This window comes from Rhinopithecus roxellana, chromosome 14 (assembly GCF_007565055.1).
Source record: "Rhinopithecus roxellana isolate Shanxi Qingling chromosome 14, ASM756505v1, whole genome shotgun sequence".
Taxonomy (NCBI): domain Eukaryota; kingdom Metazoa; phylum Chordata; class Mammalia; order Primates; family Cercopithecidae; genus Rhinopithecus; species Rhinopithecus roxellana.
In genome coordinates this window covers 68,375,184-68,390,802 of record NC_044562.1, presented here as the reverse complement: position 1 = coordinate 68,390,802, position 15,619 = coordinate 68,375,184, and the positions used below count along the sequence as shown (strand labels likewise).

Sequence of the window (15,619 nt, the reverse complement as noted above, 5' to 3'; positions counted from 1 at the left end):
TTATCATGGTTATTTTTTTGAAGATTATCACATTTGTCCATATTAAGATGAAAACTCCCAGATCTTTATGTGTCTTTAAATTAGCAACTTGCATAATAAAATCTGTACTACATTTCTTACATTAACTAACATTTTTTGGGTTTGGTGGCATAAAACAATTGGAAAGATTTTAGTTTTTCATCTCTGCTCACCCCTCCCCCCCACCAAAAGGGAAAGATTCTGAAATTCAGAGATATTGATTTGCTATTTCTGCAGATTTTTTCCCCAACTCAATCCTAATACCTACATTAAAATTCAGTAGTCATTAGTCATTATATGGTTATATTCAACCAAATAATTTAGAGAAATAGCCATATAGTATCAAGTGAGCTTAAAACAGTGTGGAAATACAGTAGTAACTCCGGAAGACTTCTGAGTTTTTGCCACTAATATTCTGCAGAAATCATGTATTACGCATGTGCTGCAACTTTTAGCTGGAAAAAACTTAGTCTCCCTCCCCTCCACCATTTTGTAATTAAGGCAGAATACAAGAAATGTGTCCAGTGCTTGCCAGCCCCCAGCGTCTTCTACCTAATCTAACCCCTTTTTGTACATGACTCTATCCCATTTCAGTCATAGACCAGTGACCAGGTGTGGGTCACTGATTTAGGGGCAGCTAATCAGAGACAATGTGACTGGTGACCTGGTTCAAAACAATGTGCTAATCCATCCCTTAGGAACTGGGAAGATGTGGAACAGTGGAGTAAATGCTGGAAAGTGCCAAGCTCTGACCAGCTTCATTGGGAGCTATGTTTAAGCCAGAGTGTATAGGGAAGAAGGAAAAGTCCCTAGAGAGAGGAGAATGCAACACAGAGTGAGGAGATGACAAGATGTCGTAAGAGAGGTATAGACTGACTGAGGGAAAAGATGATTCCCTATGGTTTTCCAGGTAACTGATATCAGTTGTATTTAAGTACCAGTCAGCTGCAATGACTGACCTTAGATTTCCTGGGATTCACTGTTGTATTCTCAAAACAGACCTCCTCCTCCTTAAGTTGGCCTGAGTCTGTCTATTCTTTGCAACCAAACAAATCCTAATCAAGAGAAAATGACCTTTCATGTATCTAGACTTAGTTTTCTCCACAAGAAAACAGCAAAAGTTAATCACAAGTGATGGTCCTCAATCCCTCTTAAGTCTCTGAAGGATCACCCTATCAATAAGTCAATTTGGGGTACTGGTTAATATGCATTAATATTAATGACATGATGATATTTAATAATTTCTACAACCTTCTATATATAAAATTATGAGGGTAACAGAAGACTATAGTACTGAATTAATCTTTTCCATTTTTAACCTCAAAATATTTGTTGGTAATACTCATATAGTTACCTTAATTTTTCCCTTGAAGCCATCTGAAGCACTTTATCCTGTCTGGGGTTTTCTAATTAAAAGGAAAATAAGCAATTTTGGGCAGTTAAAAGGGGAAATATTGATATAATTTAAAGACTAGAAAACAGAAGGAAAACTTAAAAAGTATAGTAAAAAGAGTATCAAGGTACAGCTTCAAGTATGTAAATGGCTGTATGTTACAAAGCATAGAGACAACATAGAACTATGAAGAGAGCATATTTAGTTGTAATACTGTCAAAATATACTTGAGGTTCAGAAGATGCTTTAAAGGCTCTATCTGAAGGGGGGCGCCCAAGATGGCCAAATAGGAACAGCTCCAGCCTCCAGTTTCCAGCATGAGTGACACAGAAGACGGGTAATTTCTGCAATTTCAACTGAGGTACGGGGTTCATCTCACTGGGGCATGTCAGACAGTCAGTGCTGGTCAGTGGGTGCAGCCCAACCAGCGAGAGCTGAAGCAGGGCGAGGCATCGCCTCACCTGGGAAGCGCAAGGGGGAAGGGAATTCCTTTTCCTAGCCAAGGGAAACTGAGACACATAACACCTGGAAAATTGGGTAACTCCCACCCTAATACTGTGTTTTGCCAATGGTCTTAGCAAATGGCACACCAGGAGATTATATTCCATGCCTGGCCCAGAGGGTCCCATGCCATGGAGCCTCCCTCATTGCCAGCACAGCAGTCTGAGATCTAACTGCAAGGTGGCAGCGAGGCTGGGGGAGGGGTGTGCGCCATGGCTTAAGTAGATAAACAAAGCCACTGGGAAGCTCGAACTGGGTGGAGCCCACCACAGCTCAAGGAGGCCTGCCTGCCTCTGTAGACTCCACCTCTGCGGACAGGGCATAGCTACACAAAAAGCAGCAGAAACCTCTGCAGATGTAAATATCCCTGTCTGACAGCTTTGAAGAAAGCAGTGGTTCTCACAGGATGGAGGCTGAGATCTGAGAACGGACAGACTGTCTGCTTAAGTGGGTCCCTGACCCCTGAGTCACCTAACTGGGAGACGTCCCCCACTAGGTGCAGACTGACACCTCACACCTCACACGGCTGGGTACACCTCTGAGACAAAGCTTCCAGAGCAAGAATCAGACAGCAACACTTGCTGTTCAGCAATATTCTATCTTCTGCAGCCTCCACTGCTGATATCCAGGCTAACAGGGTCTGGAATGAACCTCAAGCAAACTCCAACAGACCTTCAGCTGAGGGTCCTGACTGTTAGAAAGAAAACTGACAAACAGAAAGGACACCCACACCAAAACCCCATCAGTACATAACCATCATCAAAGACCAAAGGGAGATAAAACCACAAAGATGGGGAAAAAGCAGTGCAGAAAAGCTGGAAATTCAAAAAATCAGAGCACATCTCCCCCTCCAAAGGAACACAGCTCATTGCCAGCAATGGAACAAAGCTGGACGGAGAATGACTTTGACAAGTTGAGAGAAGAAGGCTCAGTCAATCAAACTTCTCAGAGCTAAAGGAGGAACTATGTACCCAGTGCAAAGAAACTAAAAACCTTGAAAAAAGAATGGAAGAATGGATAACAAGAATAACCAATGCAAAGAAGTCCATAAATGAACTGATAGAGATGAAAACCATGACACGAGAACTATGTGACAAATGCACAAGCTTCAGTAACCAACTCGATCAACTGAAAGAAAGAGTATCAGTGACTGAAGATCAAATGAATGAAATGAAGCAAGAAGAGAAGTTTAGAGAAAAAAGAGTAAAAAGAAATGAACAAAGCCTCCAAGAAGTATGGGATTATGTGAAAAGACTAAATCTACGTCTGATTGGGGTGCCTGAAAGTGACGGGGAGAATGGAACCAAGTTGGAAAACACTCTGCAGGATATTATCCAGAAGAACTTCCCCAATCTAGCAAGGCAGGCCAACATTCAAATTCAGGAAATACAGAGAATGCCACAAAGATACTCCTTGAGAAGAGCAACTCCAAGACACATAACTGTCAGGTTTACCAAAGTTGATATGAAGGAAAAAATGTTAAGGGCAGCCAGAGAGAAAGGTCGGGTTACCCACAAAGGGAAGCCCATTGGACTAACAGCAGATATCTCGGCAGAAACTCTACAAGCCAGAAGAGAGTGGGGGCCAATATTCAACATTCTTAAAGAAAAGAATTTTCAACCCAGAATTTCATATCCAGCCAAACTAAGTTTCATAAGTGAAGGAGAAATAAAATCCTTTACAGACAAGCAAATGCTAACAGATTTTGTCACCACCAGGCCTGCCCTACAAGAGACCCTGAAGGAAGCACTAAACATGGAAAGGAACAACCAGTACCAGCCACTGCAAAAACATGCCAAAATGTAAAGACCATCGATGCTAGGAAGAAACTGCATCAACTAACAAGCAAAATAACCAGCTAATATCATAATGACAGGATCAAGTTCACACATAATGATATAAACCTTAAATGTAAATGGACTGAATGGTTCCATTAAAAGACACAGACTGGCAAATTGGATAAAGAGTAAAGAGCCATCAGTTTGCTGTATTCAGGAGACCCATCTCACATGCAGAGACATACATAGGCTCAAAATAAAGGGATGGAGGAAGATCCACCAAGAAAATGGAAAACAAAAAAAAGGCAGGGGTTGCAATCCTAGTCTCTGATAAAACAGACTTTAAACCAAAAAAGATCAAAAGAGACAAAGAAGGCCATTACATAATGGTAAAGGGATCAATTCAGCAAGAAGAGCTAACTATCCTAAATATATATGCACCCAATACAGGAGCACCCAGATTCATAAAGCAAGTCCTTAGAGACTTACAAAGAGACTTAGAGTCCCATACAATAATAATGGGAGACTTTAACACCCCACTGTCCATATTAGACAGATCAACGAGACAGACAGTTAACAAGAATATCCAGGAATTGAACTCAACTCTGCACCAAGCGGACGTAATAGACATCTACAGAACTCTCCACCCCAAATCAACAGAATATACATTCTTCTCAGCACAACATCACACTTATTCCAAAATTGACCACATAGTTGGAAGTAAAGCACTCCTCAGCAAATGTAAAAGAACAGAAATTTTAACAAACTCTCTCTCAGACCACAGTGCAATCAAACTAGAACTCAGGACTAAGAAATCAATCAAAACCGCTCAACTAAATGAAAACTGAACAATCTGCTCCTGAATGACTACTGGGTAAATAACGAAATGAAGGCAGAAATAAAGATGTTCTTTGAAACCAATGAGAACAAAGATACAACATACCAGAATCTCTGGGACACATTTAAAGCAGTGTGTAGAGGGAAATTTATAGCACTAAATGCACTCAAGAGAAAGCAGGAAAGATCTAAAATTGACACCCTAACATCACAATTAAAACAACTAGAGAAGCAAGAGCAAACACATTCAAAAGCTAGCAGGAAGCAAGAAATAACTAAGATCAGCACAGAACTGAAGGAGACAGAGACAAAAAAACCCTCCAAAAAAATCAATGAATACAGGAGCTGGTTTTTTCAAAAGATCAACAAAACTGATAGACCGCTAGCAAGACTAATAAAGAAGAAAAGAGAGAAGAATCAAATAGACGCAATAAAAAAATGATAAAGGGGATATCACCACCGACCCCACAGAAATACAAACTACCATCAGAGAATACTATAAACACCTCTACACAAATAATCTAGAAAACCTAGAAGAAATGGATAAATTCCTGGACACATACACTCTCCCAAGACTAAACCAGGAAGAAGTTGAATCCCTGAATAGACCAATAGCAGGCTCTGAAATTGAAGCAATAATTAATAGCCTACTAACCAAAAAAAATCCAGGACCAGATGGATTCACAGCCAAATTCTACCAGAGGTACAAGGAGGAGTTGGTACCATTCCTTCTGAAACTATTCCAATCAATAGAAAAAGAGGGAATCCTCCCTAACTCATTTTATGAGGCCAACATCATCCTGATACCAAAGCCTGGCAGAGACACAACAAAAAAAGGGAATTTTAGACCAATATCCTTGATGCAAAAATCCTCAATAAAATATTGGCAAACCGAATCCAGCAGCCCATCAAAAAGCTTATCCACCATGATCAAGTGAGCTTCTTCCCTGGGATGCAAGGCTGGTTCAACATACGCAAATCAATAAACGTAATCCAGCATATAAACAGAACCAAAGACAAAAACCACATGATTATCTCAACAGATGCAGAAAAGGCTTTTGACAAAATTCAACAGCCCTTCATGCTAAAAACTCTCAATGAATTAGGTGTTGATGGAACGTATCTCAAAACAATAAGAGCTATTTATGACAAACCCACAGCCAATATCATACTGAATGGGCAAAAACTGGAAGCATTCCCTTTGAAAACTGGCACAAGACAGGGATGCCCTCTCTCACCACTGCTATTCAACATAGTGTTGGAAGTTCTGGCTAGGGCAATCAGGCAAGAGAAAGAAATAAAGGGTATTCAATTAGGAAAAAAAGGAGTCAAATTGTCTCTGTTTGCAGATGACATGATTGTATATTTAGAAAACCCCATTGCCCCACCCCAAAATATTCTCAAGCTGATAAGCAACTTCAGCAAAGTCTCAGGATACAAAACTAATGTGCAAAAATCACAATCATTCTTATACACCAATAACAGACAAACAGAGAGCCAAATCATGAATGAACTCCCATTCACAATTGCTTCAAAGAGAATAAAATACCTAGGAATCCAACTTACAAGGGATCTGAAGGACCTCTTCAAGGAGAACTACAAACCACTGCTCAGTGAAATAAAAGAGGACACAAACAAAAGGAGGAACATACCATGCTCATGGATAGGAAGAATCAATTATTGTGAAAATGGCCATACTGCCCAAGGTAATTTATAGATTCAATGCCATCCCCATTAAGCTACCAATGACTTTCTTCACAGAATTGGAAAAAACTGCTTTAAAGTTCATATGGAACCAAAAAAGAACCCACATTTCCAAGACAATCCTAAGCCAAAAGAACAAAGCTAGAGGCATCACGCTACCTGACTTCAAACTATACTACAAGGCTACAGTAACCAAAACAGCATGGTATTGGTACCAAAACAGAGATATAGACCAATGGAACAGAACAGAACCCTCAGAAATAATACCACACATCTACAGCCATCTGATCTTTGACAAACCTGAGAAAAACAAGAAATGGGGAAAGGATTCCCTATTTAATAAATGGTGCTGGGAAAATTGGCTAGTCATAAGTAGAAAGCTGAAACTGGATCCTTTCCCTACTCCTTATGCGAAAATTAATTCAAGATGGATTAGAGACTTAATGTTAGACCTAAAACCATAAAAACCCTAGAAGAAAACCTGGGTAATACCATTCAGGACATAGGCATGGGCAAGGATTTCATGTCTAAAACACCAAAAGCAATGACAACAAAAGCCCAAATTGACAAATGGGATCTAATTAATGAGCTTCTGCACAGCAAAAGAAACTACCATCAGAGTGAACAGGCAACCTACAGAATGGGAGAAAATATTTGCAAACTACTCATCTGACAAAGGGCTAATATCCAGAACTTACAAAGAACTCAAACAAATTTACAAGAAAAAAACAAACAACCCCATCAAAAAGTGGGCAAAGGATATGAACAGACACTTCTTAAAAGAAGACATTTATACAGCCAACAGACACATGAAAAAATGCTCATCATCACTCGCCATCAGAGAAATGCAAATCAAAACCACAATGAGATACCATCTCACACCAGTTAGAATGGCAATCATTAAAAAGTCAGGAAACAACAGGTGTTGGAGAGGATGTGGAGAAATAGGAACACTTTTACACTGTTGGTGGGACTGTAAACTAGTTCATCCATTTTGGAAAACAGTGTGGCGATCCCTCAAGGATCTAGAAATACCATTTGACCCAGCTATCCCATTACTGAGTCCATGCCCAAAGGATGATAAATCATGCTGCTATAAAGACACATGCACACGTATGTTTATTGCGGCATTATTCACAACAGGAGAGACTTAGAATCAACCCAAATGTCCATCAGTGACAGAGTGGATTAAGAAAATGTGGCACATATACACCATGGAATACTATGCAGCCATAAAAAAGGATGCGTTCATATCCTTTGTAGGGACAGGGATGCAGCTGGAAACCATCATTCTCAGCAAACTATCCCAAGAACAGAAAACCAAACACTGCATGTTCTCACTCATAGGTCGGAATTGAACAATGAGATCACTTGGACACAGGAAGCAGAACATCACACACCTGGGCCTATTGTCGGGAGGGGGGAAGGGGGAGGGATAGCAGTAGGAGATATACCTTATGTAAATGAGAAATTAATGTGTGCAGCACACCAACATGGCACATATATACATATGTAACAAACCTGCACGTTGTGCACATGTACCCTAGAACTTAAATTATAATAAAAAAAGGTTCTATCTGTATTAATATATTATGATTATTCTAATTTTAAACATGAGGAAACTGAAGCCCAGAGACTCTAGGTAACTTACCCAAGGTTATACAGCTAGGGGAAGTTAAACCAAGAAGCTTTCATTCACTGGTGATCATAAAACACAAGGATGGTAGTTTCTTTGGAGGTTATTAAAGCTAAGATGGATTCTCAATTTTCTGAAATAATTATATTAATGAGAAACTGATGAACATTTCCAAACTTCTTTTAGGTACTGAAGTACTAATACAGTTTAGACACCAGAGGTCTCACAAGTTAAACCCTCTATATAATACAGAACCCTCCTGAGAATCAACTTAAGGTGAAATCTTTTAAAGAAGGGATAATGGTGGTGGTGTGGTGGTAAATGTTGAGCAACCAGCTCTCTGGAGGCGAGGGAAAATCCCTGATTAGCAGTATTACAAAATCATGGTGTTAATACTTTCACCATTGCCAATTGAGAGCTAATAGCATGACATTATTGAGTGTGGAATTGGGAGGAGATGTGCAGTAGCATACTACTCTATAGCACTTCCACCACACAGATGCAACAGTCATAAAAACCTCAAGAGCATGGATAGTAGTACAATGTGGAAAAAAAAAAAGGGAACAAATAGATCTTGAATATTTATTACTTAATTTTAAATATAATTCATTTAATGTACATTTATATAACTTATTTTAAAAACAGCTATATTTAATAACTGGCAAAACTTCTGAAAAGCTAATGATTGGTTCTCATGAGCTGGTCCACACCACTGAAAAGGCATCTGTTTAATCACGGAGTTTTTTGGAGAAGGACAATATTTAATTAAATAATTTGAACAGGAATGCGTGAATTTGGGGGGTATATACAGTCTAACGAGATAAACTTTCTTTATTAATTGAGAGTTCTCAAAAATGAGGACTTTTGATTAAATCCTTCAGAGCAAATCCAGCCTTCAGTGTGAGCAGTAGAGGATAAAGGCTAAGAGTGTGGGCTCTAGGTCAGAATAACTGGACTTAGTTCTCCTAGCTTGCCCATCTGTAACTCTGTGACCTTGAAAAAGTCACTTATCTACAGTTTCTCCATCTACAGAATGTGATGATAATGGTATCCACCTCACAGAATTGTTGAAAGAATTAAATGAGATACTACATGTGAAGAACTTGCAACAGTGACTGGCACACAGCAAATGCTTGGTGAATATTAGCTACCACTATCGTATCAAAGTGCCTTCAAGTATATAAACTTTGTCTATTTGAGATGGTTCTGGCCACTGTCAGCTACTTACTGTTCCCCAACACACTAAGAACTTTCAAGAGCGTCTTTGGCTTTTCTTATGCTCTTCCCGCTTGAAATAATTGAATTCCTGTACGTCATTTCCAGTTCAGCTAAAAAATATTCTCTTTTTCTGATTAACCTGCATCATGGATGCTATCTGGTCCTTCTTGAGGGATTTTAGTAAAATGTGAGAAGAGATAGCTAATTTTAAAATGGAATCATTAATAAAAGGGAAGCAGAACTTAAACCTCTGGGAAATTCACAGGCTATCATATTGAAAAAGCATGTTCAAGACAGAACACAAAGGGTGTGGCCAAATGATGATGATCTGAGAAGATTAGTCAGCTGTCTAAACAAAATCCAGGACCTATTATTGTCCAAGATGCTAAAAAAAAAAAAAAAAAAGACTTCAGAAGCAATTCAGAAATCATCAGGGCTGCCACCCTCATCATAGGCCCACAGTAGATGGGAGGTAGGTAGTACAATTTCAACGAAGGGGCAGCAAGTACAAATGAAACTTCATTGTAACCCTGTTCCCCCAGCCCCTCTGTCTCAAGGCTCTGCGGCCTGCTCTCTACTCTCTGAACTCCATCCTATGTTCCCCAGCTGCCCCAGATGTAGCATGCACTGCAGCCAGCAATGCAGTGGGGGTGTGGCTGCCTCCACCTAGATTTGGAAGCCCTGGAGAACTGTGGGGCCCAGGCAGAGAACTGTCACCAGGACAGCACCACTGCACAGAGCCCCTACTAGGGCAAGGCCTAGCAGAACTGGGACCAAACAGCTGCTCCAGAGACTCGAGGGTGGTAGAGACACCCGGGTAAGATTCCAGCTCAAGAGAACTGCAGGTGCCCCATTCAAACTCTTGAGAACTGTGACATGGGCTATGTCCTACAAAGCAGTGGGGACAGGGCTGCTTGGAATCCTGCAGATCCAACCTCTGCTCCAATGTGTCCAGAAGGTGGGACCACAGCTCCAGTGGGCCTGGAAGGCAGAGCTTTGAATCAAAGAAGGTTATTCTTGAGTCTTAAGATTTTGTCCTCGCTCAGGCTTTAACACTTCTTCTTTCCTATTTCTCTCTTTTGGAATAGGAATGTTTGTCAAGTGCCTATCCCACCACTACAGTTTAGAAGCACAAAACTTGTCTGATATCACAGGCTCACAGCTGAAGGGGAATTTACCTCAGAATAAGTCACACCTTAAGTTTCAACCATATCTGATTTTGATGACATTTAGATGAAACTTTGGACTTTAGACTTTTGAGTCGATGCTGACACAAGTCAAGACTTTTGGTTCTTTTGGGATGCGATGAATGTATTTTGTAAGGAAGAAAGACATGAGGTTTGGGGGAGGAGTGAGGGGTAGAATGCTATGGTTTGAATGTTTGTGTCCCTCCCAAATTTTATGTTGAAATCCTAACCCCCAAGGTGATGGTATTAGGAGGTGAGGCCTTTGGGAGATGATTAAGTCATGGGAGTAGTGGCCCAATGAACGGAATTAGTGCCCTTATAAAAGACACCCAAGAGACTCCTTACCTCTTCCACCAAGTGAGGATGCAGAGAAAACTCTGTTTCATCTATGATGAAGTGGGTCCTTACCAGACATAAAATCTGCTAGCCCCTTGATCTTGGAATTCCCAGCCTCAGAACTGTGAGAAATAAATTTCTATTGTTTATAAGCCACCCCGTTTAAGACATATTTTGTTATAGCAGCCAAAATGAACTAAGACAGCTGAGTGCATTCCAATGTGGGTCTCCTAGAGCTTTTAGGTCTGATAGCTCAATAGAAGCAAAAATCAAGGCTTTGCTCCTCTGCAAGGTGGGGAGTTAAAAATGAAACTCAAGGCCAAATCCTTTGTAGAGAAATCTACTCACCAGCAAAGCGAGATGGCAAGAAAAACTGTCTGTTTTGGTTAGATATTGAGGGGAGAGAGTGGCTTTCTGAGAATTTATAACCATAGTCCTACCTTTACATGGTTCAGGATTTAGATATTCACTATCTACCTGGTCCAAGAAACCCCAAGCCAAGCAAAGTAACATATATGTTCCAGGGCTGGTTGCATCCTAGAGCACCTGGAAGTAACTAAAGTGATTCTTTCTAGAGAAGTGCATCCTCATCCCATGGCTTGAAGTTCCCATAGAGAAAGCCCAGTGAAACATGAGCTCACAATCCAAAATTATGAGCCACCATGAGCAAAAGACAGAAACAGAAAACATCATATGCTTTCACAAATCTCTTAATTGTAGTTATAAAGTATAGTATACAAAATATGAAATAGTTGAAGAATTATGGGTTGTAGACCCCATAATGGTCATTAAGAGATTAAATAACTGGTATTAATGTTTTATGTGGAAGAAGAATTTAGAAGAAAAAATGAGAACATGTGTTGGAATTATGGCAGTTTTCAAATAAGACCCTGAATAAAATTAAAAAGGCAAATTTTCTCTCAGGCCTACCTGTTGCCCCCCTTCCTTCTGCCTCCGTCACTTGATTCTCTTCTTCTCCAGCTCCTTCGGAAAGCCTAGTATATTCATATGCATTCTTACTCATCTCAGAATAAGATCAACTCAAACTACAAAAGCATCACTGCCAACAATTAAGTGGAATCTGTTTAATCTAAAGACAATACTCATGTTCCAGTTTTATTTGAAGATACTATTTCATAATTTTTAAAAAAATACTCTCACAATGGAATATTTCTTAAACTTGATAAAGAGCCACATTATTTACAGTAGTAAATAAGACTTATAAACCTTTTTATGCAAAATAAAATCATGCAGACTTTTATCTGAAAATGAAACGTTTAACTATCAAAAGAATAAATTAAATGTATTGATCTTAGAAGCACAGTTACTATATATGTTATTATATATCATTGTTTATACAGAATTATGTCCTAAATTATCAATAGTTTTCATAAGGCCAGGGACTACTTGCAATGCCATTATTATATATTAAAAAGCTAATATTGCATTCCTTTGAAATAAAGTATTAAAAAGCTAATATTACATTCCTTTGAAATAAAGTATTTATGTATTCAACAAGATTTAAATGAACATCTACTTTATGCCTGGTACTACAATATGTTCTGTAGATAATTAATGAGCAAAAAATGGTCACAATTCCTGCTCTCATGGAGCTTTTAAAGTAGTGAAGGAGACAGATTATTATTAATCAAGTAAATGTAGGATTGTCATTGAGCAACTATGACATATTTTTCTTGACTGTAGTAAAAATACATTGTCTTTATGACCTTTTAAAATATTTAATTTGTCTAAAGTTAGGGGGCTGACCTTTTAAAATATTTAATTTGTCAAAAGTTAGGGGACAATGGGTGGTTTAGTCTTATGAATGAATTCATTCTTACAAATATAACCCAAATTTCACAAGGGAAACCTTCACCTGATACTGATTTCCATTGAATTCCTTTAAAGTCATTATCAATCTTGTCAATATTTTAGAATTTTCAGGATCCTTTCCTTATAACTCCAAAAGACAAACTGCTGAATTTATTAGCTTCAATAATTTAGCAAATTGTGTTTTTATCTGCTTACAAACTATGAAGCGATACATACTGTATGAAATATTTTAATAGATTTTGAAGATTTCTTCTTTTCCTTAAGCTATCATTACTGCATTTTAAGGAATTTTAAACTTGATTTTGACTCCAGCTTTCTGCTAGATGGAGACGCAGGACAGCACATGGGTGGTCTAGTCCCAGAGAGGTAAAATTGAATAGACGGACAGGACTCACAGGTAGGGAGAAAGCCTTATAACCCCCAAATCCCCAAATACTAACTCCTCACAATCCTCATAGCTCCCTAAAATCCTATCTAACCCATGCAAAACTCATTGTAGTAAACACTACACAGAGTAAAAAGAAAATCAAGGTTGTGTTAAATTTTTATACAGTTACCCTTGAATACTATGGGAGTTAGGGGCAGCAACCCCCATGCAGTCCAAAATTCACAAGTAACTTCAGCCCCCAAAAACCTAACTGCTAATAGCCTACTATTGACCAGAAGCCTTATTGTTAACACAAATATTTTATATAGCAGGTGTATTATACATTATATTTCTGCAATAAAGTAAGCTAGAGAAAAGAAAATCTTATTAAGAAAATAATAAGGAAGGCGGGGTGCGGTGGCTCACGCCTGTAATCCCAGCACTTTGGGAGGCCGAGGCGGGCGGATCACAAGGTCAGGAGATCGAGACCATGGTGAAACCCCGTCTCTATTAAAAATACAAAAAATTAGCCGGGCGTGGTGGTGGGCACCTGTAGTCCCAGCTACTCAGGAGGCTGAGGCAGGAGAATGGCGTGAACCCAGGAGACGGAGCTTGCAGTGAGCCGAGATTGTGCCACTGCACTCCAGCCTGGGGCACAGAGCAAGACTCTGTCTCAAAAAAAAAAAAAAAAAAGAAAATAATAAGGAAGAAAAAATATATTTACTATTCATTAAGCAGAAGTGGGTCATCATGTGGTTCTTCACCTTTGTCACCCTCATGTAGAGTAGGCCGAGGAGGACGAGGAAGAGGAGGCACTGGCTTGCTGTCTCAGGCTGGCAGAGGTGGAAGAAAATCTGCATGTAAATGAACCCATGCAGTCCTATCCCACACTGTTCAAGGGTCAACTGTATTTGGTGACTTAGTTCAATAATAGGGTCTTCTGATAAAGCAGTTTTTGGATAATTGACTCTAATCCAATGGACCTAGAATTATCAGTACCGTGTCAATCTGATTTGTTTCTACATCGTCAAATAAGAATGTACTGGCAGCTGGAGACTGAACCCAGAACTGAAGAGTGACTGTGAGTCATGCAGGTGAGAGGAAAGGGGTGGAGTAAGGCAAGAGCAGGAGGAAAAGGGCAGGTATAAGGGACTGAACTGGCATGAGAAAGTGGGTTGAGGTGAGGCCAAGGAGTGCTTTGTGTCCAACTAGGATGAATGTTGTAGGTCACTTTCAAGAGTTGTATCTGTGTACTAAGTCATTGAAAAATACTGACAGTAATTGTTATTATTATTATTATTATTTTGAGATGGAGTCTCATTCTGTAGCCAGGCTGGAGTGCAGTGCCATGATCTCGGCTCATTGCAACCTCCGCCTCCCGGGTCCAAGCAATTCTCCTGCCTCAGCCTCCTGAGTAGCTGGGATTACAGGTGCCTGCCACTACACTCAGCTAATTTTTTGTATTTTTAGTAGAGACAGGGTTTCACCATGTTGGCCAGGCTGGTCTTGAACTCTTGACCTTGTGATTCGCCCGCCTTGGCCTCCCAAAGTGCTGGGATCACAGGCATGAGCCACCGCGCCCAGCCAATAGTATCTTTAAAGGCAGTAACATGAGGAGATTCGGGTTTTGAAAAGATCATTCTGGCTACAATATAGAGAATGACCTGGAGAGCAGCAGGGAGACAGACAGAACAACCCCACAGGGAGCTGTTGCCATCATCTGCTGAGAGATGACAGTAGCCTGGACCGTTGCAGTAGTGAAGGAGTTGGAGAGAAGTGGACAGATTAGAGTGCAAAGTGGTCCTCCACTGGGGGGGATTTTGTCCCTCAGGGGTCCATTGGTAATGTCTGAGACATTTTTGTTGTCACCACTGAGGTGGAGAGAAGTATTTACTGTTATCTAATGAGTAGAGGCCAAGGATGCTGCTAAACATGCCAAATGGTGCTGAGGTTGAAAAACTGTGGAATAGAGAAATACTCAGGGAATAACATGGGTTTAATGTTATTAACAGAACAGACAGAAATTAACTTTTAGTACAAACCCAGGATTTATTAAAATAAAATGCAATGAGCACAAGAAAAACACCACAAGTGTCAGTAACTGCTTTAAGAACAACGAAACTTAAGTGACCAGTTGCAAATCAAAGCAGTCATGAAATACATATGTATAGCTATAAAAATGCTTACAAGGGCTGGGAGCTTCAAACTGCAGTCCCATTTTGACAAAAATACACAGAAACTAAATCTAGCATTGTCTGCAAGAGACATGCACTCGCTCCAGCAACAGTCAGCAGGATCTAAATTTAGTTTATACTCTTAGCACATTAAAATAGCATCACGAAGCACAGGAAGTCTAAAACCATCACACTCCAAGTTTCTGTCTATACCGTTAATAGCTACTTGCCAAGATCTCTGTTGCCTGTGTGATTATAGCCTATTAAAAATATGTTCTCTGCAAAGTTTTCCCAAACAACAGGAAGTGAAGTTAAAAGAATGATTCTAGAGAAAATAATTGGCAACACAAATGTCACAATGTTGGTATTCATAAGGAATATATCTTAACTTCTGAAATGAATGAAGTTGTTGTGAGAAGCTTTATGGGGCTTTTTTATTGTTTACTATAAAAGCTAAAAAGCTTTCTCTGAGTTCTAGTGTTACAATGGTAAATTAGAAAGGCAAATAAACATTTTTTATTTGAAAAGATCTACTAATTGCCTAGCACGTGACTTAGATAAAAGTTGAGATGGGAAGGGCAGAGCCAAACCCATTCCTGAAAATGGGAAAAGATGAGGATGGTGCCTCATGCCTTCA

The 15,619-nt window shown here is 39.6% G+C and overlaps 1 protein-coding gene across 7 annotated transcripts in view; it reads right to left on the bottom strand.

Moving 5' to 3' along the window:
* Positions 1 to 15,619, bottom strand: part of ZNF385B (zinc finger protein 385B) — a 446,640-nt gene that overhangs the window by 240,316 nt on the left and 190,705 nt on the right. The window lies entirely within an intron of this gene.